Source organism: Kogia breviceps, chromosome 9 (assembly GCF_026419965.1).
Source record: "Kogia breviceps isolate mKogBre1 chromosome 9, mKogBre1 haplotype 1, whole genome shotgun sequence".
Classification (NCBI taxonomy): Eukaryota; Metazoa; Chordata; class Mammalia; order Artiodactyla; family Physeteridae; genus Kogia; species Kogia breviceps.
This window is the reverse complement of record NC_081318.1, coordinates 22,930,168-22,953,677: the sequence shown is the minus strand read 5'-3', so window position 1 is coordinate 22,953,677 and position 23,510 is coordinate 22,930,168. Positions and strand designations below refer to the sequence as shown.

The following is a 23,510-nucleotide window of genomic DNA, read 5'->3' as shown; positions in this document are numbered from 1 at the left end:
GTCAAATTGTTTTTTGACACTCTTTGGGATGTTTAGTAATTCCCTAAAGCAACGGTTCTTCAACTACGGTATGTATGACAATCCCCAGGAGAATGTGTGTATTTGGGGGTGGGGTGAGGCGGGGTGGGGTGTTAGAAATTCGGGTTCCTGGGCTAAGAAGCCAAGATCCTGGAGAGACCATTTGGACTCCAGGATTTAAATAATCAGTCTGAATGACTCTGATGCAGGTACTCTCCAGATCACAATTTAAAAAACAAAGAACAACAAAAACTACCTCTCCTGTGTCTCTAACAGTAGTTTTTCTAGTCTCCACCCCTCCCTGCTTCTCAGGCACTTGCTTGCGGGGGGGGGTCCCTATTGCTTCTGACTCCCTCCACTCATCATCGCTCATGAGAGTAAGGACTTCCTTTTCCTAACAGGTACATCTCCAGCGCGCCCAGAAAAATACTTGGCACTGAATGGGCCATCTGGAAATGTCTGCCAAACGAATGAATGAGCGAAAACATTTATATATTGCTTTGTACAAAAACTTTAGCTTTTAAATACTTGGGCAGGGTTTGAAATAGGGAAGCAAAGGTCATTTCAAAGAAAGGGTGAGGGAGCGACTGGCAAGGCAGCGAGGAAAAGGTGGGGAAACCCCTCTCCGATTATCGAGGCACGCTCAGGAGGTCCTATTTCCCGGGGTTGAGGGGCGAGAAATGTGACTATTTACAGATTAGCAACCATCTTGGGTCGCCTGCGTTACTTCCCCGGGGCGTGCACATTTCCCTAATACAGTTGCTTTCGTGATTCCGGCTCCATCCAAACCTCTACAGGGAAATGTGAACGCGGGGAGACCTCGGGGGACAGCGGGGGACCGAGCCCCAACACCCTCCGGGATGCCCCGCCGAGGCAGTGCCGACCTTCCCATCATGGCGGCGGCCGGGCGGGGAAGCCGAGCCCGTGCGTAGCGTGCGTGCCTCCTCTCCCTCCCCTCCCCCTCCTCGGCGGCGGCGGCGGCGGCGGCGGCGGCTTAGGCGGCAGCGCTCGCCATTGCCGCTGGTGGCAGGAGGCTGCGAGGAGCCGGCGCGGTCGCAGTCTCCACGGCGCAGGCCCACGGTAGCGCAGCCGCTCTGAGGTGAGTGCCCTACCGCGCAATCTCCAGCTATTTCAGCCCCGGCGCAGCCGCAACACGCCGCCCGCCCGCCGGCCGGCCGGCCCGCCCCGCAGCCGGCACCCTGCCGCCCCCGGCTCCAGGCCTGGGCCCCCGCCGGATTCGGCCCGCCTCGGGCGGGGGGCCCCGGCCCGGCCCAGTCAAACCGCCACCTCGAGGATGCGCAGGCCTCACTAGGCCCCAGGCGTCCTGGCGGGCTTGGGAGGGAGGCGCTGCCCTCCCGAGAGCCCGAGGGTTCCGGCCTCCCCTGCCGCCTGAGGCTCTCGGGGCCGCGGCCTCCTCTCCGCCGTGGAACCCGGGGCCCGGGCCCGGCCTTCCTGCGGCTTCGGGAGCAGGAGGCCCGGGAGAGCGCGTCGGCCTGGGAGCGGGAGGTGGGCGGGCTGCGCGGGACGGGAGCCGTGGCTCCCAGCTCGCCTCCTTGGCCCTTCCAGGGTCTGGTCCGCGGGCGGCGCGGCACGGCGGGCTGGGCCGGGGCGCGGGAGCTGCTGTCTCCTGCGGGAAAGGAGGCTGGCTCTTCGGGCAATCTCCGAAGCTTCCCTCCCGCCGGGGTGGCGTGGGCTTGTTACCCAGGTAGACTGGGGGACGCTGGAATATGGCGCGTTGCCCACCTTCTTGCAAGTTAGGAGGCGGCAGCGGCGGCAGTTCGAGGAGGAGGGCGCAAAGTCCTTTTGTACGCAGAAATAAGGAGCGACATTGTGTTTTCTTCCCTAGCAGAGATGCTGCCCGTGGAGGGGGCTTGGTTCTTCTTGTGCTTGGGGTGTTGGTTCCCTGGGTGAGGGACAGGGGGAGTGGCGCGACCCCGGGAAGGAACCGAACCTTTGCCACCGGAACGACAGGGGCTCTGGATGGCCTTGTGCATGGGTATTAGCCCACATCCCCAGCCTTTCGGGGAACTCGAGGGTTTGCCCTTTGCATGTTATCCACTTAACTGGGCGGTGATGTCCACCATCTCTCTCACCTGTTGTGTCGTTGCTGTACGTCCTAAAGTTTCGACAGTCTATTTGACTGTGCCCATCAGAACTTGAAGTTGTTTAAAAATCTTAATATTTTTAGGGCTTCACATGATATCCAGCCAGTTGGAGGAGCTGTTGCCTGGTATCCATCCCTTCCTAAACATTAGATTACCATATATTAATTGCTTACTTTACAGCTGGTGTCACTTGTGCTTAATTCTGTGGTCAGAGCAAAATTCACATTTTCTTAAGTGTGTAGAGACAATGTATTGGAAACTCTTAAGGTGAAAGGTAGTGTGAGTGAGACTGTCAGCTCTGCGGGAGAATGGGTATGCACATCTCACACCTTTTGTCGAGGCCATCATCTGCTGTCACAGCTCACAGTGATCCTTTCCCCATTTCACCTTCGCCCAGCCTTTAAAAAAATTCCTTTTCCTTTGGTCTTGAACAGTAAGTTATTGAGTTGTTCCTCACTCAGGGGAGGGGGGACTTTGGAGATGCTGGGGTTTTTTCCTTCCCTTAATTCAGTAGTGGCCTGACTCCCTAGAATTGTGTTTGAAATTTCTTGATGTGTTATTTCATAGGTAGTGAAAATATGACTAGCTCCATCTGTGCATCCGAGTGTAGTTTCCAAAAGCAAACATACAATTATCAAATGTAAATGTAATGTAGTATACTTATTCTTAACTTGGGTCCAGAATTGTGTGCAGAATTTTTTGTGGGACTTTTTTTTTTGACAGGAGTTAGATGTGGCTTTCAACAAGGTGCATCAGAATAAGAATTACTGTTTACTATCTTTTGGTTCATCTTTATTTGAAGTCCTTTGATTTCATCTGCCTGCCTTCCTCCCCCCCCCCACCATCTCAAACTCAGTATACATGAGGAAAATTACTTTTTGCTTGGGAGTCTTGGTATATTCTCATTTGGGGGGGAAAAAAGTTTTCTTATCCCCAAGACAGGAGTTTTCTTACCAGGTTTTAAGGAAATTCAGCAGATTTAGGGAAGTAACTATAGGAGTAGGAGATAATGAGGGCCCTTGTCCAGACATAGAGGGAATTAAAGGAGAAAGGATTTCAGGTTTTCCTCCCAATTCATGTATACTCCAGTGGAACCCAAAATTGTACGGTTTTTTGGTTTTATTAAGTCACAATTATGTATCCATCTCTAGTTTTTTAGGGAGCTAAAGACCAACTTCCCATGATTTAAATATCTGAGTTTGCATTGCCTATACATCATAGGTTCAAGCAGACTTACTTCAAGAAGTATTTTATGTGAAATGATAGAAAATGGGTGACTTTTAAGGGAAATTTAAGCTCTTTGTAGTCTGGGGTTAAATTTTTTATACCTCTTTCTGTATATGTAATAAGGCATTCAGTAAGTGTTTGTTGGGGAATAATAATAATGAACAGTATTATTGAAATTAAAAATTTTTTCACAAGTATTTGAAAAGGTATGCTGAATTTTTGGTTTCTGGAAGTTCTGTAAACTGTCAGCCTTTAGAAGCACACCCTCCGGTCTCTGGAGAACAGGAAGTTATTGCATAGGTTCAGCTTCTGTCAGATATATCTTTAGGCAAGCCCAGTTCTTCATGCTGCAGTGGGCTTGTTCATCTACTCAGTGCCACTCTGAAAAGTTGGAGGGTAAAGGGGAGCTCTGTGGGTTGTTGAGTCTCAGAAGTGTCTGCTCTAACCTCAGAAGTTTTGGCATACTCTCTCTGGGGCTGTAATTAATCCAGGAAATTCGATATTTGAACTTAGACGTTTATGTATATCTATGTGTGATGCTTAATAATACATATATAAATAGTATTTGGAAAATCAGTCTTACAGGTAAATATCAATCTTTGGTTTTGTAAAAAACATTTCAGAAAATGTTTTATACTGAAGGAAATTTTCTCTCTGTTCTTTCATGTTTTCCTTGAGAGCTAAAGCTAGTGTTTTCAGCCTGAGCTTACCCAAATATAATTTTCCATGAATGCTTAGTAAAAGAGCAATGAAAAAAAACCCACTTGTTACGTTTATTTTAGAAACATTTTATTTAGACCAAGTCCAATCAGTATTTTTTTAGGCTCTGGATACAAGTTAAATTTTGAGCATTATGTATCATATAGTTCCGTCCTCATTAACTAGGGAGTGGATTATCCACTTTCTTGGCTTTTCAGCTAGTGCTTTTATCCATCAATATTTTACTAAGGAGAACAAGCTGGAGGAGAAAAAGTAAAGGAGGTGAAACAAATCAATTTCAGGTGTTTCCAGAAGATTATAACCACATTGAGCTATTGGAAACTTTTAATCCTGGAGCAACAAGAATGCTTTGTCTGAAGTTATTTTGATGTAATGTGGACAAAACTTAGAAAATGAACAGAATTTTTGATTGCTCAAGGAAAATAAGTGGATTATATATACCTTGGAATATATATTTTTTTCATCAGCAGCAGTCGCTTAGAAAATAAACCGACCATAAGGAATCTTCTCCAGAATTCCAGACTTGGTAGCCTTCGTTATCAAACTGCTCCCGAGCCATCAAATAATTTCTGAGGAAGCCATTTCTAGTAAGGGACGGGTGTGTGTGTGTGTGTGTGTGTGTGTGTGTGTGTGTGTGTGTGTGTGTGTGTGTGTGTGTGTTGGGGGAGAGTTGGTGGGGAGGAGAGGGGGAAAGGGTAGATGATACTGGTAAAAGAATCTAGTTTTACAGATTGGCATGATCGCTTTAATTTTGGAGATGTAGTATTTTTTTTTTTAATTTTATTTTTTGTGGTACGCGGGCCTCTCACTGTTGTGGTGGAGCACAGGCTCCGGACGCGCAGGCTCAGCGGCCATGGCTCACGGGCCCAGCCGCTCCGCGGCCCCAGACCGGGGCACGAACCCGTGTCCCCTGCATCGGCAGGCGGACTCTCAACCACTGCGCCACCAGGGAAGCCCAGTATTTTGAAAAGAAGCTAAAAGAGCTACTTTCGTTTGGTGATATATAGTGTCTACTATTTGTAGTGTATTATTTAGTATATAAGCACAGTATTTCGATTAGTTCATGTATGCTGATTTCTGTGGTTACAAATGTGAAAAGTTTGGCTGACAGTTTAAGTGGACATTTTCTTCGGAACTCTTAAATGGTGCCTGTTGGATAAACTATGACAAGCCTTTCTCAGAATCATGAAGAATGAACTTTGTATGCATAAATGTTTAGACCATTTTTTTAAAAAAGAGCTTATATTTCACTGTTGGTAGTTGTAAAGTCTTTACTTTTTAGAACTTGAAGAATCTGTTTTGTTGTTGCCACTGAATGCTAATGTGGTTAGGCTGGCAGCTAAACCTACAAAGAATAAGAGGAAGTGAGGAAATGTTCCTGTGAAACATTGCTTAAAACTAAGCAGTGGACTAGAAATGGGGAGCTAGAGACTAGGGGACTTAATTAGTTTTATGTTCAAAAGAGGATGAGGCGTACCCTCCACTGAGAAGTAACCCTAAGTGTGTCCTCACTCTGGAGTTGTGCCATTTATTCACCAGACATTGATTAAAGACATACTATATTCCAGTCATGTCCTAGGTGCAAGAGTAACAAACCGTGGGCTTTGTCTATAGCGGAGAAAGATAAGGGTGCAACTAACTATAATACAGTTTGTTGAGAACTAAAATAAAGAAAGAGTGGTGTGGGATTATAGAAGGAAGGAGGGAATTCTGGGGGAAGGGGTGGGTGATGCAGGGAGAGTAAGTGAGGTTAGGAAAGACTTTTCATATAGTGGATGCTTAAGTAGGACTTTGAAGGGTGAGTAGCTGTTTTACTGATGAAAAAGAAGAGGCTAGATTAAGGGAATGATAATCTGATTTTAGAAAGCAAGCAGATTTTTCTGTACTTGGGGAGTAGTGGAAAATGAAGCTGATGAGGTTGTGGCCTGATTGGGAAGAGCATGGGGGAGTTAAAGATTATAGTTGGTTAATGGATGATGATGATGATGCCTTTCATAAGGTAGGGAATGTATAGGGAGAACAGAATTTGAGGAGGAAGGTAATAGGGTATGATGCTAGGTGTGAGAATCAAGATATGTCAAATAGGTTAGGTACCTGAAGACTTGGACTGGAGCTCAAGGGGAAGAGGAGATCTATTAGGAGATTTGTATTCATTGATCTAATGTCATATAAAACTGCAAAAGAGTATATCAAGAGTGAGGAAACAACTAAGGCAACCTTGGGTAGCATCTATATCTGAAGGTCAAGTGGAAGAAGAGAGGCCTGTGAAGGAAGTTGAAAAACAATGGCGAGATAAGATAAATGGTATAGGGTTGAAGAAGCTGAGGATAGGGATTAATGCAATTTTAACAGAGGATTTAGCAATGTGAAATACTACAGTGCTCACTGGGATAAAAACTGGATTTGGCAGTTAAGAAATTAAATTTTCTGAATGTGTTTGTGTGTATGTATGTATTTTGCCATGAATCATGATAATTAAACACAATGGATTTCTGGAGTCTTATTGGATATAGGGGTAGGGCCTTAAAACACAATTTAATAGGTGACCCGTGCTTAGAAATAGGTCCTGTTACTCTCCTTCTCTCATGGGAATTACAGTATAAAAACTTTGGGAGATGACTTAAATTTTAACAATTAGAGTTTATGTATTTGAGTATATATAGTATCGTATATTTGAGTTTATAATCTTTAAAGTTTATAATCTCTTTTGAAGGATTTTGAAGTTTTATGATATTTATAGGTTAAGTGCAGAGTTTTTTAACCTGGGTTTTATAGTTCTGGGGTTCATGGATATATTTTGGCTGTGTGATCCTGAATCTTGAAATTGTTTGAAAAATACTGTGTGGGCCTATATGATTTTTCTGGGGAGAGGGTCCTTAATTTTAATGAGATTCTCAAGGGGTTCTTGACAGACAGAAAAGTCAAGGCCCTTTTTGGTAGTGTTAATGATTAAGTCAAATGTTGCTTCTGTTAGTTGGCTGAAATCAGTTATCCCGACTGGGCTAGGTCAAGCAAGGGAAAGAAACTTTGAGTAGGTGTCTGGGGTGAGGAACTTTGGGAAGATGTAAGGTACCTTTCGGAGATAGGAGCAGGAGCACCAGAAGGAAGGTGGGAGGAATGCCAAACCAAAGCTTAACCAGCCTCAGAATTTTGTCAAGTCATCTGAATTCCTTGCTTTTTTATATTCCAGAATTCACACTGTTTATGACTATTCATGCTCTCTATACAATGGGCTTTGTGCGGGGATCAAATTACTATTGTTTTTTTTTTTTCTTGGTGTGGTACGCGGGCCTCTTACCGCTGCGGCCTCTCCCGTTGCGGAGCACAGGCTCCGGACGTGCAGGCTCAGCGGCCATGGCTCACGGGCCCAGCCGCTCCACGGCATGTGAGATCTTCCCAGACCGGGGCACGAACCCGTATTCCCTGCATTGGCAGGCGGACTCTCAACCACTGCGCCACCAGGGAAGCCCGTCAAATTACTATTGTTTTAAAGAGAAAGTGAGTTTTGAAAGAAAGCTAAGTGGTTCATTAGACTGCACTCAAATTCATTTTTAAAAAAATTATTTTTTGGCCTTGGTGGCGCAGTGGTTGAGAGTCCGCCTGCCAATGCAGGGAATACGGGTTCGTGCCCCGGTCTGGGAAGATCTCACATGCCGTGGAGCGGCTGGGCCCGTGAGCCATGGCCGCTGAGCCTGCACGTCCGGAGCCTGTGCTCCGCAACGGGAGAGGCCGCAGCGGTAAGAGGCCCGCGTACCACACCAAGAAAAAAAACATTTTTAATTTTTATTTTATATTGGAGTATAGTTGAATCATGTGTTCGTTTCAGGTGTACAACAAAGTCAAATTCATTTTTAACGTGGTAGTTGTTTATATGCACTTTGGAAAACTTCTAAAAGGCACATGTACCAATCCAGTGATCTGGGACAACACATTTATTCTCTCCTTGCTTAATTTTTCTGACCATGAAATGAAAATACCATTGGCCTGTCTTATAGGGTGTGTGTGAAATATGACAATTATGAAATGTTTTGAGGTCTAAAATGATGTAATGGTAACAGATTGCTAATGTTTACATTTCTTAAGCCATTGATAAAACCTGGATTTTTAAAATAATTAATTAATTAATTAGTTTACTTTTGGAAGTGTGTCTTCATTGCTTCGCGTGGGCTTTCTCTAGTTGTGGCGAGCGGGGGCTACTCTTCGTTGCGGTGTGCGGGCTTCTCATTGCCGTGGCTTCTCTTGTTGTGGAGCATGGGCTCTAGGAGCGCGGGCTTCAGTAGTTGCGGCTCGCGGGCTCTATAGTGCAGGCTCAGTAGTTGTGGCGCATGGGCTTAGTTGCTCCGTGGCATGTGGGATCTTCCCGGACCAGGGATTGAACCCGTGTCCCCTGCATTAGCAGGCGGATTCTTAACCACTGCACCACCAGGGAACTCCCAAAATCTGGAAATTTAAGCAAATTATTTAATAATGTTTCATACTAGAACTTACTTGATTCCTAAAATATTTCATATGAAGTTTTAGATAATTGGTCATTTTTACTTTCTTCTAATCTTTGGATCTTTGAAATTGCATTAGGAGACAGTTTTGTCAGCTAGGCCCCAGATTCTGGGCAGTGATCTCCAAATTTTATTGTCATCCTTACAAGTAAATTTTGAGCACACATTCTGAGTCACATTTATTTATAAATGGTATTCCTCTTATTGTACTAATACATTAATGTACATTATAAAATATGTAGAAGGTGGAAATTTTAAAAGGATCAGATAAAAATGAATATTTTCAAATGTCTTGCTAATTGAGTTAATGATGGTTCAGTAATTTATGAGTTTGATTTGCTTGTTTTTATAAATATATTTGCTCATAATTCATTTTTCTTTTCTGTACCAGTTGGCAACTGTATAGGTTACCCTGTAAAAGTATTGGTAAATACAAGAATTACATGAATTTTAAAAAAAAAAAGAATTACATGAATAAACATATTGGGTAATCTTAAGAAAATTTGTGTTATGCAGCTTGCAGTTGGGCTTGTGTTTGTGGATTATGTTTACATTCACTAAATCTGTCCATAAATAGAACTGGAGTATTTTCTTTGTTCACCTTTTTTTAGTCCTTTGTCTTTCATTAAACAATTGTGAAATAAAATTTTCAGTAATAGATCTTTTATATAAATATAATCACAAATTAAACAATCAACCAGGGTTTGCTACATAAAAATACCATCATAGAACTAGTCTGTTGACCCCAAACTGGCTTTAGGAACTAAGTCTAAAGAAACAATTCCGGTATCGCCAATTATGTGATTGAGTGTTAAAATTTTTGTCTTTCTTTCTTAATTTTTATCTTTATATTTTTTAAGTTTTTCTACATTGAAAATGTATTATTTTTGTAGTGAAAATTTTTAGAAAGGAAACAAACAAAAAACCCCCCAAATCAATGGTTATTTTTGGTTTATAAGCATATATGTGATTTTCCTTTTCTTTTCTATAGCTTTCATTATTTTTCAGATTATTTTTAATGAAAATGCATTAACTTTCAGAATTAGAAAAAATAAACATAAGTATGAATAATATAATTATGGCCATAGGGAGTCAACTCTCAGATTTGGGCCAGGCAAGTCACATATCCTCACTGGGCCTTTTTCCCCATTTGAAAAATGAAGAGGACAGAGATGGTAAAGTTTCTTCTAAATAAAAATTCTTTCTAAAATTAGTTCTGAGTCTCGTGTTATGACATGGTAAAGAATAAATATATTTTCTTAATGTAAAAAGGTGCGTATATGTATTTATTATAGAAAAGCAAAGAAAAGAAAATTCAAAATAATTGTAAATCAATCATACATATTTAACAATATTTTAATTATATGGTTTTAGATACTTTCCTAAGTGTACATGTATGTACTTGCATGCACACACACATACTGTGCATGGATATATACTGTATATGATAATATGAAATAATACTCTGTATACTGTCTTGAACCAAAAATGTCTAAGGGTGTTTGTCTATTTTTGCCCTGAAACATTCTTAATGGGGCAGTTATAAATCTATTTTAATGAAATATAAAAGATATTAAAGTTTCTATCCAAATACAAATTAGTCCAGGAAATGCTTACTGTCTGTTTCATGCTCTGTGTGGTTTTGCTGAGGTAAGGGTAACTTGGAGTAAGGGCGGAAGGGCTTGCCTATGAAAGCTTACTTAGTGAGAATGAGAGCTAAATCCTGGGTTAACCTCAGTTTCATTCACATATTAACTTGCTTTTTCTCCACTCTGCCCTCACACTTCATGAGCCAAGATTCCTATTTGTAGGATAGTTTCTAAAGCGAACAAGTTTGTCTCAGTATTATTAGTCCTTTATTTTACCCTGGGACCTTCTGAGTTGTTATATTCCCACTGAGAGCAAATTGATATTAGTAGCAGCAATCATATAATACAGGAGTGTTAAAAATGCATGTTTGTTTTTTTAAAGCATTATCTGTGGGGAGTTCAAAAGATTTTATGTATGTAAACTATAAATACATTTATAAATATAAAATGCTATGTAGTTTAGTTCATCCTCTGCCTCAATTAAGTATGTGATATATATAATTCTAGTTTTATGTAAAGAATACTGGCTCTTTCTCAAAGATTTTGTGCAGTAGATTCTCTTTAGAAAAGTTAGTAATCTATTTTTCTTGCCTACTCATTTAGTTCTGTCTTTAATCTTTCTGGTAGCTAGTTTGTTTGTTTATACAAGAAGGAAACAAATCTAGGGTAAATATTTCCTTAGTTATCACAATTAATATCTAAAGTAGCCTAGTCATTTTTCATCTAAGTATAATACAAAGCCTGCGAAGGTATGTGTTGGAAGAAAAAAAGTCTGATTTGTTTATTCTCTTCCCTTCTACTTTGAAAATTAGAATCTCTTCGAGAAAAACTTTATCATTTATACTTGACAATTAAGATGCTTAAATCAGTATCTTTCAGACATAGGGGGAGGTGGACAATCTGGGAATAAAAAGTACAAACTTTTTGCCTCAAACTTTTTTTTCAGTTTTTGTGTTTGAAAGATGTGAGAGCAGTCACTAATCCTAACTTGAGAATCCACCAAGATGGATTGTTTTCATTCTGAAGAAATCCATTTTGTAGCTAAATGAGTGGTATATATCTAATGTCCTTTGAATAGGTAATCTTTGGTTAGTATTAATTTAGGGCCTTTGGTAAGGTAGTGATTCTTGTGTTTTAGGCTAGCACAATTTTGAAATTATCTTTTTTTAAAGAATAATGATTATAACAATAATTGTTTTCCCTTAAAGATAAAAGAATATGCAGCTGTTCCATGTAAATATGTATACTCAGATTTGGCCTGCCAACAGAGTTTAAGAACTCTAGATCCAGTGGCCTAATTGACACCTCTCAGATGCCTTAGATGCACTTCATCCCAAAATGAGATTCCCTTTTCAAACTTGGCCCTGTTCCATTCTTTCTTACCTCAGTGAAGGGTATCACTGTTTCATCTGTTTTCTCAGAACAGAAACCTTGATCTTTCCATATTGTCAAATCCTGTTTAACTTTCTAAATAAGCTCAAATTATCCTCTTCATTTCTACCATTATCACTTTTGTCTGAGTTGCTATTGTTTCTTTTCTGGACTGTTGGAATAACCTATCACTGGCCCACCTGCATCCACTCTGGCTGAGCACTAATCCATTCTCCTCATTGCAGGCAGAATTAATTGATCTTTTCTAAATACACAAGTTTGATCATGTCCCACATTTAGGATGAAGACAAAGCTCTTTAATGTGGCTGTACTTAACCTTTTGGACTCATTTTGTATCAAACATGCTGCCCTAACCATTAGACCTTTCCTATTGTTCCTTCTGCCTGGAAAGCTTTTTCCTCTCTTTTATCTGGTAAAATCTTGTAAATTTTATTCAAGTCTCTATTCAAGCATCATTTCCTCAGGGAAGTTTTACCACATTTCCCTTATTTTTGTACTTTTTCTTCACCATTTATGTCTATATATGTCATTTTACATTTGTTGGTATATTACTTGATATATGTCTGTCCCTCCCACCAGATGGTAAGCTTTATGAAAGTAGACATCATGTTTGTGTCCATCACCAAGCACAGTGCCTAACACATAACTAATAGTATTTATTTGAATACATGATAGAAACCTTGCAAAATTCACTTGTAATATTTTATCTTATTACTAGGTTTTTGTGGTAGCATCTAATATTTTATAATTTTTAGGAACTTAGGAATGGGAAGAGATTCTGAGTCATCTAAGCCAGCTCAACTCCCCAAAGTTACATGGTCATCAGTCTTCTTGAACACATCCAGTGATAGGAAATCATTTTGGTGGGTACTAACTACTGAAACTCGGTTTGGTCTTTAATGCTTTTTTAGATGCTTAGAAAGTTTAATTTCAACTGAAGTTTCTCCCTGTAATTTTTACCTACTGATCTCACTTTTGCTCTTTAGGACTTCCAAAAATAAGTATAGTTTTTTGGTTTTTTTAAAAATAAAGTCCTTTCAGTCATCTCTATTTTAGTTTAAGTATCCCAAGATCCTTAAACCTTCTTGGAAAGGTAATGAGATATGCCGGAAGGATAGAGTTTGGGGGCTAAGTTAGTTTCCTAGGGCTACTACAATAAGTTACCATAAACTTGGTGCCTTAAAACAACAGAAATTTATTCTCTCATAATTCTGAAGGCCAAACGTCAGGAATCAGGTGTTTGTAGGACCACAATCGCTCTGGAGGCACTGAGAAAGAATCTGTTGTCTGCCTCTTACAGCTTTTGGTGGCTGCTGGCATTCCTTGACTTGTAGCTACATCACTGCAGTCTCTGCCTTCATGGGCACACTGTCTCCTACTCTTCTGTCGGTAATCTCTGTTGGCCTCACTCTCATAAGAACACTTGTCATTGGATTTAGTACCAACCTGGATAATCCCAGATGATCTCCTCATCCCAGAATCCTTAATTTAGTTATATCTGAAGGAACCTTTTTTCCAAATAAGAACATTCATAGTTTCCAGGAGTTAGGATATGGACATATCTTCTTGGGAGCCACCATTCAACCCACTAAAGGGGCTTTTGGGTTTAAATCCTGATAATGCTACCTCCTAGCATTTTGCAACTTTGAGCATGTTACTTAATCTTTCTGAGCCTGAATCTCCTTAATTTTAAGACAAGGATAATAATACTTGTATCACTGATATGAGGAGATTTAAGTGAAATTCAGGTGAAGTACTTGACACATGGTAACTAACTCTACATGTTGCCTTCCATATTATCAAACTACGCTGACCCTACTGCACTTTGTCAGGGCCCCTAGATATCAAGCGTGGCCTAGAACCCAGCACAAGTGCAACTGGTCTGATAAGTACAAACTACAGTGGGTCCATGTTTTTCTGTTTTTTGGGGCAGTGTGTAGCCACTATGATTAATGTAGTCCAAGTTTGAATTATGTTTATTTGTAGCCACATCATAAGATTGCCTCATTAAATTTAGAATTGATTAAAACCCCTTTTCTTTTTCATTGGTGTAAGTGTTAAACTTCTATTGTGTAGTTAGGTGTTTAGAACCAAGCGTACATTTTCACGTTACATTGTATGTTATAAGCGTTACATTATCAAATCATAGTGCCTAGTGCATAATGGGAGCAAAATTTATGCTGAATTTAATGTTGCTGCATGGTTTAAAGGAATCTTTTTTTTTTTTTTTTTGGCTGCGCTGCGTGGCTTGTGGGATCTTAGTTCCCTGACAAGGGATCAAACCCAGGCCCCCAGCAGTGGAAGCACAGAGTCCTAACCACTGGACCTCTAGGGAATTCCCTAAAGGAATCTTTAAACTTACCTACTTTGGTGTTGTCCAGAGAACATTTCTTAAAACAAACGCTGGGGTGAATATAAAAAGGAAGAGAGTTACCATTGAAGTAGCAACTGTATCAGTTATATTGGGCAGATGGATGGCGTCACTAGATACTCTCTCAGGTAATCAGTGGCTGATCACTGCCAGGTTGATGGATGGGTTGCTTTTGATACTTCCATCAGGTATATGAGATATGTGTCCATTGCTTATTTAACAAATATGCATTTAATGATTTCCATATCTACTAGTATTTGGAATTTGCATTTGAGATAAAAGACTGGAGAAATGGATGATGTAGAAATGGTGTTTTAAAAATAGTTATTTTAGAGTATTACATGCACATTGTTAAATGATCAAACAATTTAAAAGGAATTCAGTGAAAAGTGAGTTTCCCACCCCCAAAACAACTACCACTATCAGTTTTCTTGTGTAATCTTCAAGGTAGGGTAAGCAAAATATGTGTGTGTGTGTGTGTGTGTGTGTGTGTCCTTCTTTAAAAAACACAAATGATTGCTTATGTGCATATGGTCCTCTAGAAAGTGTTTTTTTTGTTTGTTTTTGAATGTTGTGTTTTGTATCCTGACCTTCAGCACTAGTGTAGGATTTCTAGTTTTTTTACCCTATTGTTGAGAGACAGGAAACCAAATTTCATAGCTTTCTATTACTGATTTGATTGTGTGAGATGCATTTCCAAGAGAGTTGTATATTACATAGTTCTTTTTGAAAGAATTCTTTTTATAGGCTATTTATACCAGGGAAATAAAGCCAGTTTTAATTCAGACTACTTATTTAGAAAATGACTGAATAAAAACTCATCAAATTGGTTTAAAACATCATCCTGGTGTTGCTTGAGGCCTTTTCATGCTTGCTAAGTGAATTATTCATTTTGATTATATTGACAGCAAGGTGAAATAAATTATTTCAAGAGCCAGGTAGGTAATATAGGTCTAGTTTAAAAAGAGCTAGAAAATTCAAGAATAGAGGGCTATGGTAACCATAACATTCTACCTTGGGTAATTATCTGTGGGGGCTTTTTTCCCCCTCTTTTGTTAAAGTGTAAGCCAATGTTTCTTTTTTTAAAATTATTATTTTATATTGGAGTATAGGGCGTGATTTACAATGCTATGCTAGTTTCAGGTGTATAGCAAAGTGATTTAGTTATACATATATCTATTCTTTTTCAGATTCTTTTCCCATATAGGTTATTACAGAGTATTGAGTAGAGTTCCCTGTGCCTATATGTAGGTCCTTATTGATTATCTATTTTATATACAGTGTGTACATGTTAATCCCAACATCCTAATTTATCTCTCCCCCAACCTTTCCCCTTTGGTAACCATAAGTTTGTTTTCTAAGTCTGTGAGTCTATTTATCTTCTGTAAATAAGTTCATTTGTATCATTTTTTAGATTCCACATACAAGTGATATCATATGATATTTGTCTTTCTCTGTCTAACTTACTTCACTTCGTATGATAATCGCTGGGTCCATCCATGTTGCTGCAAATGGCATTGTTTCATTCTTTTTTATAGCTGAGTAATATTCCTGTATGTATGTATATACCACATCTTTATCCATTCATCTTTTGATGGACAGTCTACCTTGGGTTATTATATGTGGGTTTTTTTTTCCCTCCTTTTTGTTACAATGTAAGCCAGTGCTGCTGCTGCTTCTTTTTTTTTTTTTTTTTTTTTTTTTAAATATTTATTTATTTATTTAGGCTCTGCTGGGTCTTAGTTGTGGCACGTGTACTTCTTAGTTGCGGCATGCATGCGGGATCTAGTTCCATGACCAGGGATCAAACCCGGGCCCCCTGCATTGGGAGTGCAGAGTCTTACCCACTGACCACCAGGGAAATCCCAGGCCAGTGGTTCTTAATCTTTGGGTTCAGGACCCTTCTTAATAGTCATTGAGGACTCAAGAGCTTTTGTTTATGTGGGTTATAACTTTTGATACTTACTGTATTAGGAATTAAAACTGAGAAATTTAAAAAATGTTTATTAATTTTAAAATAATATACCCACTACATGTAAAGTAAATGAAACATTTTAATTAAAAATAACTATATTTTCCAAAACAAAAACAATTTAGTGAGAAGAGTGATATTGTTTTACAGTTTTTGCAAATCTCTTTTGTGTCTGGCTTTTTTTTTTTTTTTTTTTTTTAATTTATTTTATTTAATTTATTTTTGGCCGCGTTGGGTCTTCGTTGCTGCGCGCGGGCTTTCTCTAGTTGCGGGGAGCGGGGGCTACTCTTCTTTGCGGTGCGCGGGCTTCTCATTGCAGTGGCTTCTCTTGTTACAGAGCACGGGCTCTAGGCACGTGGGCCTCAGTAGTTGTGGCACGTGGGCTCAGTAGTTGTGGCTCGCAGGCTCTAGAGCACAGGCTCAGTAGTTGTAGCACATGGGCCCAGCTGCTCCGCGGCATGTGGGATCCTCCCGGACCAGGGCTCGATCCCATGTCCCCTGCATTGGCAGGCGGACTCTCAACCACTGCGCCACCAGGGAAGTCCCCTTGTGTCTGGCTTGATAGAAGACAGCTGGATACTCCTATCTACTTTTGCACTCAGTCTGCTGCAGTATGTTACAGCTTTGGTTAAAGTATAGATATGGGAACATATGTATATGTATAACTGGTTCACTTTGATGTAAAGGAGAAACTAACACACTATTGTAAAACAGTTATACTCCAATAAAGATGTTAAGAAAAAAAAAGATCTGTTTGGAAAAGGGAAGAGTATTTTAAGAACCTTTTCAGATTACTGTGGATATGATATTCTTTGATATTACATGAAAACTCAGCAGTGTTAATTTCTTAAAGGTGAATTGCAATGTGGAATCTGAAACCATATCTGTGCTTTGTTATGTTAAAATCTGTTGATTTATCATGCACTTTGAATGGATCTTTTAATCCATGCATGATTTTGTAACATCATACATTGGTCATTTGGAAAATACTAGTTCACTGAGTTATGCAGATCTTCTAAATGTTGACACAAAAATCACATTCATTAACACTACCACTGATCTCATCAGAAAAGACTTTTAAGTAATGGAAGGCTGTCAAGCTCACTGTGGCAGATACAAGTTTTCCAAAATTCTAATTATCACTTGAAATACCCAATTTTATCATTGACAACAAATGCTCTCAGTTGTTTTCCTTGAAGTGATAGGCTCACTTTGTTAATTTTTGGGAAAATGACTATCAGTTACCCAGATCTGAATAGCCATATAGTTTGTCAGCTACTCTTTCAAGTAAAAATGGTGTTTGTTGGGGAAAAATGTGGGTAATTCAGTTTGCGACTCAAAGCATGGTTTATGTGCTTTTTGAAATAGCCATCACGCTTCCGAATGCAGAAGTACTGCATGTATACTTTCCATCTGATTACACAGAATAGTAAAAAGACATGAATTCAAGGGTGAAGATTTAATAAAATTAATAATTTTTACTCTTTCATCAGCACATTCTTAAATTATGAAATTGACTCTTTCCTTTTACTGTGAGTACATGAAGGTGAAGAATATAATGATGACTAGTACAGTTTGGTGCCACTGCCTTTAATTGTGCTAAGATGCCAGTAGTTTTACCCTACCATTGCTTTTGCATTCTAAGTGCAAATATAAGTACAGTGAAAAAAGGCAAAGAATGTCTTAGTTATTATGAAAATAGTTTTGACCTCACTGATCCCTTGAAGAAATCACAGGGACTCCCAGGGTTATAAGGTTCACTTTGAGAACTGCTGCTGTAAGCTATTTGAGGGTTAAACTAATCACCCCACATGTCCCCCTTCAGTTTCTGATCCAGGATTTTTCACAGAAAAGGTGCTCAAAATATATTTGTTTTATGAATGTGATTTGATGACATTTAAACAGGAAAAAACTTGGTGAGTAAAATTATGTAGCAGCCTACATCCATCCAAGCAATCTTGATCAGGCAGCTTTCCCACAGACATTGGTGAGAATAAGTTGAGCTAATGAAATGTGGATGATAATATACTTGGTAAACGCAAATGATGAAATAACTACAACTAAGGTGATGTTGAAATTAGAACTAACTGATTTCAGGAATGCACAGGAAAAGGATACACATGTACAAGTTCTTACACAGCCAACAATTTCAGCCTTGTTAGGTTTCTGTTAATGAGTCCTCTACTTTTTGGGTCCTTTAACTTGTAGTGGTCTAAGAGAGGATCCTCAAGTCAGATGGATCTTATCTGAAAAGCAAACATCTCATTTAAATTTCAGTAGGTCCTGGGTTGTACTTAATCTAGTAACGTCTCTTCAAAAAGAGTTACTGACAGTGAATGTTAAAAACAAATCACTTTTTTTGAAGAATAGTGACTAAAAGTCCTGCGTCTATATAAACTGCAGACACAGGTAGTCATTTTCCTCTTTAAGGAAACCTGTCCTATTAATACCCTACTATGTATTTTGGGGGCAAGAAATTGGGTGATAAGATGGTGTGATATACCCTCTTTTAGTGTGTAAGCCTCAGTTCATCTAGCTACATTTTGATAATCTCAAATTTTGTTAAGTAGTACTCCTCTTGTTTTCAAGTGATTTGTTTGTTACAGTCTACTTCTAGTTTAGGGCTAGGATGTAGGAATGGGCAGTAAATTGGGGGTGGAAATGGGAAGGAACAGTATTAGTTCTAAACCATCCCAGGCCTTCCTGTACCCCCACCCCCAATCCCAACTTTTAAAAAACTTTTTACTCCTATTTCAAGTAAAGATTGTAAGAGATAAGTTAAGGCATTTCTAACAGTCAAAACCACACACTTTTTTTGTTTCATGTTAAAAGTTAACTGAGTCTACTTTAAGAAGTTCCTTCAAACATCTTGTGAATTTACCTTTTGTCCTTGAAGGTCATTGTTTCAGTTTACAAATGGATACTCCTAAAAAGTTGGGTAGGGTAGGCATTACCTAAACTTTTGTCATCATCATACCTATGTAACAGCGTGAGAGGATTCAGCTAGTACAGGGGTGTGTTACTATGTGAGAGCCACTTACTTGTGCTTCTTGTCATAGGTGCCATGTCCTGGTTAGAAACCATTTAAAATCAAACTGGAAAATACCAGTCACCTTTTAAGGATGTCATAAAAATAAGGTTATTTTTATGACATCCTTCAAAGATTAAATACTGTTTTAAAACTGACCAAAGTAAAAAGTCTGCTTTCAAACAGTTGTAAGTGGAAATGTAAAATAAGGTCAAATTAAAAATAATTTATCAATTACATTTCCTGAACAGATTTAATTTTGAGCTCTGTGTGCAAGGCACAGATTGGAATGGTTGCTGCAGATATTTTATCGAATATAGGTTTCAGATTGTTATTTGCTTGTAAATATACACATGAAAACCCAATTTCAGGACTCCTACTTTACATTTTTCAAATAATTTTATCCTTTATGGAAGATATATTTGTATCTATTATTCCTCTAGTGCCATATCCTAGTTAAGTAGTTTGAGGAGATTAGGGTTAAGTACTACTACATTGGTATGACTTCTGTAGCTGCCACCTTTAAAAATTTGTTAAATACTTCAGGCATAAATAAGGATATAGAACAATATAATGAATACAGTGTATCTTCTACCCAACTTAAAAAAAAAAAATCACAGATAATAATGCCTCCTGGGCATTCCTTCCTCATCCTTTCCCTTTCCAGCTGTGACCATTATTCTGAATTTGATGTTTACCTTTCCCCTGCATTAAAAAACAAAAACAGAAAAACTATACCTTTATGTGTTGTATCCATAGGAAAGATATCATATTGTTTTGTATGTTTTTAAACTTATATGAGATTAATCTTTATTGATCCATGCAATTATAGTTTACTAATTTTACATGCTATATAATATTTGATTTAATGGAGTGTGAAAGTAATATATGATCTTTGTAGAGAATTTTGAAAATAAAAGAAAGTATGAAGATGAAAAAATTTGCAGCTCTGCCATCCAGAGATACAGTTAATTTTTTTTTCCTTTGATTCCCCCCTCCCACTTAAGTTTATGTATTTTCTGGGTACCTTTTAATATAAATGGGACACAGTTTTATGGATTACATAAAATTGCAAAATAGCCACATAAGGGCTGTAATCGTATTTTAGTTGAAAAAGAAAAGAAAATGAGCTTTCCATATTAGGTATTCCACACATACCTAGTAAATTTACTATCTATATCAAATATTGATGGCATACTTCTTAGTATGGAAACACTGTGTAAGTGACATCTGGGAAGAGTTAGGTAGTATTGTTTAACATGTTTTTAAACTTATCTGAGAGATTTTTCTAGTAAACAAAATTATCAGACAAGCGATGCTTATCTCTTTAAACATTAAGTACTTTTTTGGTTTTAACTTTTTGATTAAAAATGAAAAAGATGAAATATTTAGGTATGCATCTAATATATGTACAAGATCTATATGAGAAAAACTACAAAGCTCAGATGAAAGAAATCAAAGAAGAACTAAAATAGATTCCATATTCATGGACAGGAAGACTCAATTGTGTTAAGATGTCAGTTCTTCCCAACTTAATCTGCAGATTCAGTGCAGTCCCAATTAAGATCCCAGCAAGTGATTTTATGGTTATCAACAAACTGATTCTAAAGCTTATATGGAGAGGCAAAAGACCCAGAATAACTAATACAGTATTAAAGAAAAACAAAGTTGGAGGACTGCCACTACTTGACTTCAAGACTCACTATAGGGCTTCCCTGGTGGCGCAGTGGTTGAGAGTCCGCCTGCCGATGCAGGAGACACGGGTTCGTGCCCTAGTTCGGGAAGATCCCACATGCCGCGGAGCAACTAAGCCCGTGAGCCATGGCCGCTGGGCCTGCGCGTCCGGAGCCTGTGCTCCGCAACGGGAGAGGCCACAGCAGTGAGAGGCCCGCATACCGCAAAAAAAAAAAAAAAAAAAAAAAAAAAAAAAAAGACTCACTATAAAGCTACAGTAATCAAGGCAGTGTGGTATTGGTAAAAGAATAGACAAACAGATCAATTAAACAGAATAGAGAGCCCAGAAATAGATCCCCATAAATATAGTCAGCTGATCTTTGACAAAGGAGCAAAGGCAATACGATGGAGCAAAGATAGTCTCTTCAACAAATGGTGCTGGAACACCTGGATATCTACTGGCCAAAAAATGAACAGACTTCATACCCTTTATAAAAATTAACTCAAAATGGATCACAGACCTAAGTATAAGAGGGAAAACTATAAAACTCCTAGAAGATAACATAGGAGAAAACTTAGATGACCTTGAGTATGGTGATGATTTTTTAGATATAATACCAAAAGCATGATCCATGAAAGAAAGAATTCATAACTGGTACCTCCATTATTAATTCATAACTAATACTGCATACAATGGGGTATTATTTATCACTAAAAAGAAGTGAGCTATCAAGCCATGAAAAGACATGGAGGAATCTTAAATGCATATTACTAAATGAAAGAAGCCAACCAGAAAAGGCTACATAGTGTATGATCCCAGCTTTATGAAGTTCTGGGAAAGGCAAAACTGTGGAGATAGTGAAAGGATCAGTGGTTGCCAGGGTATGGGAGAAGGGAGAGAGGGAGCACGGGGTTTTGGGGGCAATAAAACCATTCTGTTTGATACTCAATAAAACCATTCTGTTTGTACCCTCCTCAAATGGAGGGTACGTCGTAATACAGCTGACAAAACCCATAGACTGTATAACAAAGAGTGGACTCTAATGTAAACTATGGCCTTAAGTTAATATTGGTTCATCAGCTGTAACAAATTTACCACTCTAAAGCAGGATGTTAATAGGAGAGGGGGAAGTGGTGAAGGGGTTATATGGCAACTCACTGTACTTTCTGCTTCAGCTTTCTATAAATGTAAGACTGCTCTAAAAATAAAATATATTAATGGGAAAAATACATATGTCAAACACCAATGTTCCGTAGTAGAGGTGGGGGACAGGGATTTTCAGGCGTAGTCAGGAACTCCTCCAAAATAAGTCATCATAGCCTGTAGTTAGATAATGCTGAATAGCTTTATAGTTATATAATGCTATGGTATATATATATTTATAATTTACATATAAATGCAAAAATATAATTTATATATAATATACATAATGTATAGTTAATAATAGTTATATACTGTTGAATACATTTTAATGTATAGGATGCATGGTGGTGGGGAAAGACTGAAGAAATCGGGGGTGGGTCAACTTCATCTAATGAAGAGACAGTGTTGCTGGTGGAGCTTTCCTAACACTGCCCCTGGTGAGAGAAATGCCTATGACTTTTCCTTCTTCACTTTAAATAATAATTTGATGGAGCTAATGTTTGCCAGCAGTAGCCTATGATGGCACTTGTCTCAAATTTTGTGTCATGCTATTCCTGTTCCCTTCCTCCCAGTGGAATGGTATGCTAATAAAGGTCTAACTAAAAGTACACAGGAGTTCAGAGGCACTTAGGTCAAAAGAAATTCCAGTACTGTTCAGTAATCAGTGCTTTCCACCATGACGTTTATTTGCCAAGAAAAGATAAAATTGTAATCAGTACATAGTATTTTGGTGTAAATGGCACACAAATAGTCATTGTAGGCTTCTTTTTCATTTTTTTAAGACTTCATTTTTTAAGAGCAGTTTTAGATTTACAACAAATTGAGAGGGAGGTACAGAGATTTCCTATATACCCCCTTCCCCTCACACATCGTAGTCTCACCCATTATCAACATCATCACTGACCAGAATGGTGCATTTTTTACAAAGGATAAACCTACATTAACGCATCATAATCACCCAAAGCCTGTAGTTTCCTTTAGGGTTTACTCTTGGTGTTGTATATTTCTGTGGATTTGGACAAATGTATTAATATAATGACGTATCCATCATTATATCATGAAGAGTATTGGCACTGCCCTAAAAGTCCTCTGTGCTCTGCCTATTCATTTCCCCGGTCTCCACCCCCAATCCTGGCAATACTGCTTTTTCTTGTCTCCATAGTTTTGCCCTTTCCAGAATGTCATATAGTTGGAATCAGAGTATGTAGCCTTTTCATTTTCATGTTGGCTTCTTTCACTTAGTAATATGCATTTAAGATTCCTCCCTGTCTTTTCATGGCTTGATAGCTCATTTCCTTTTAGTGCTGGATAATATTCCATTGTATGGATATACCACATTTTGTTTATCCATTCACCTATTGAAGGACATCTTGATTGCTTCCAAGTTTTGGCAGTATGAATAAAGCTGGTATAAACATTTGTGTGCAGGTTTTTGCATGTACATAAGTTTCCAGCTCATTTGGCTAAATACCAAGGAGTGTGTTGGATCATATAGTAAGAGTATGTTTAGTTTTGTAAGAAACTGCCAAACTGGCTTCCAAAGTGACTGACATATTTATTTTTACATTGCTTATGCTTTTTCAAGAGCACATTTGTCAGGTATGTAAAGGAATGAGTGCTTGTCCTATGATAGGATGATGCCCTTACAAGCAATTGAGGTCTTAGGACTGGTTGTCCCTTAATAAATAATACCAGCTGTTTGTACTTTGTTTGTTCTTGTCTGCTTTTTCTTTTATTTATTTGTTTTATTTGCTCTTCCTTATTGTTCTTACTC

At 38.7% G+C, this 23,510-nt stretch overlaps 1 protein-coding gene across 14 annotated transcripts in view; it reads left to right on the top strand.

The window, feature by feature from the left end:
- Nucleotides 1-799: 799 nt before the first annotated feature.
- The window catches only part of NRF1 (nuclear respiratory factor 1), a 127,963-nt gene continuing 105,252 nt past the window's right edge, over nt 800-23,510 (top strand). For 4 of the 14 annotated variants that reach the window (XM_059074449.2, XM_059074448.2, XM_059074454.2 and 1 more), the window contains exon 1: nt 800-1,117. The gene's annotated coding sequence lies outside the window, so the exon portion shown is untranslated. Of the gene's footprint in view, nt 1,118-1,778; nt 1,824-10,879; nt 12,411-23,510 lie in introns of those variants that run through there. The other 10 variants (XM_067042177.1, XM_067042171.1, XM_067042181.1 and 7 more) reach the window with 8 other exon arrangements.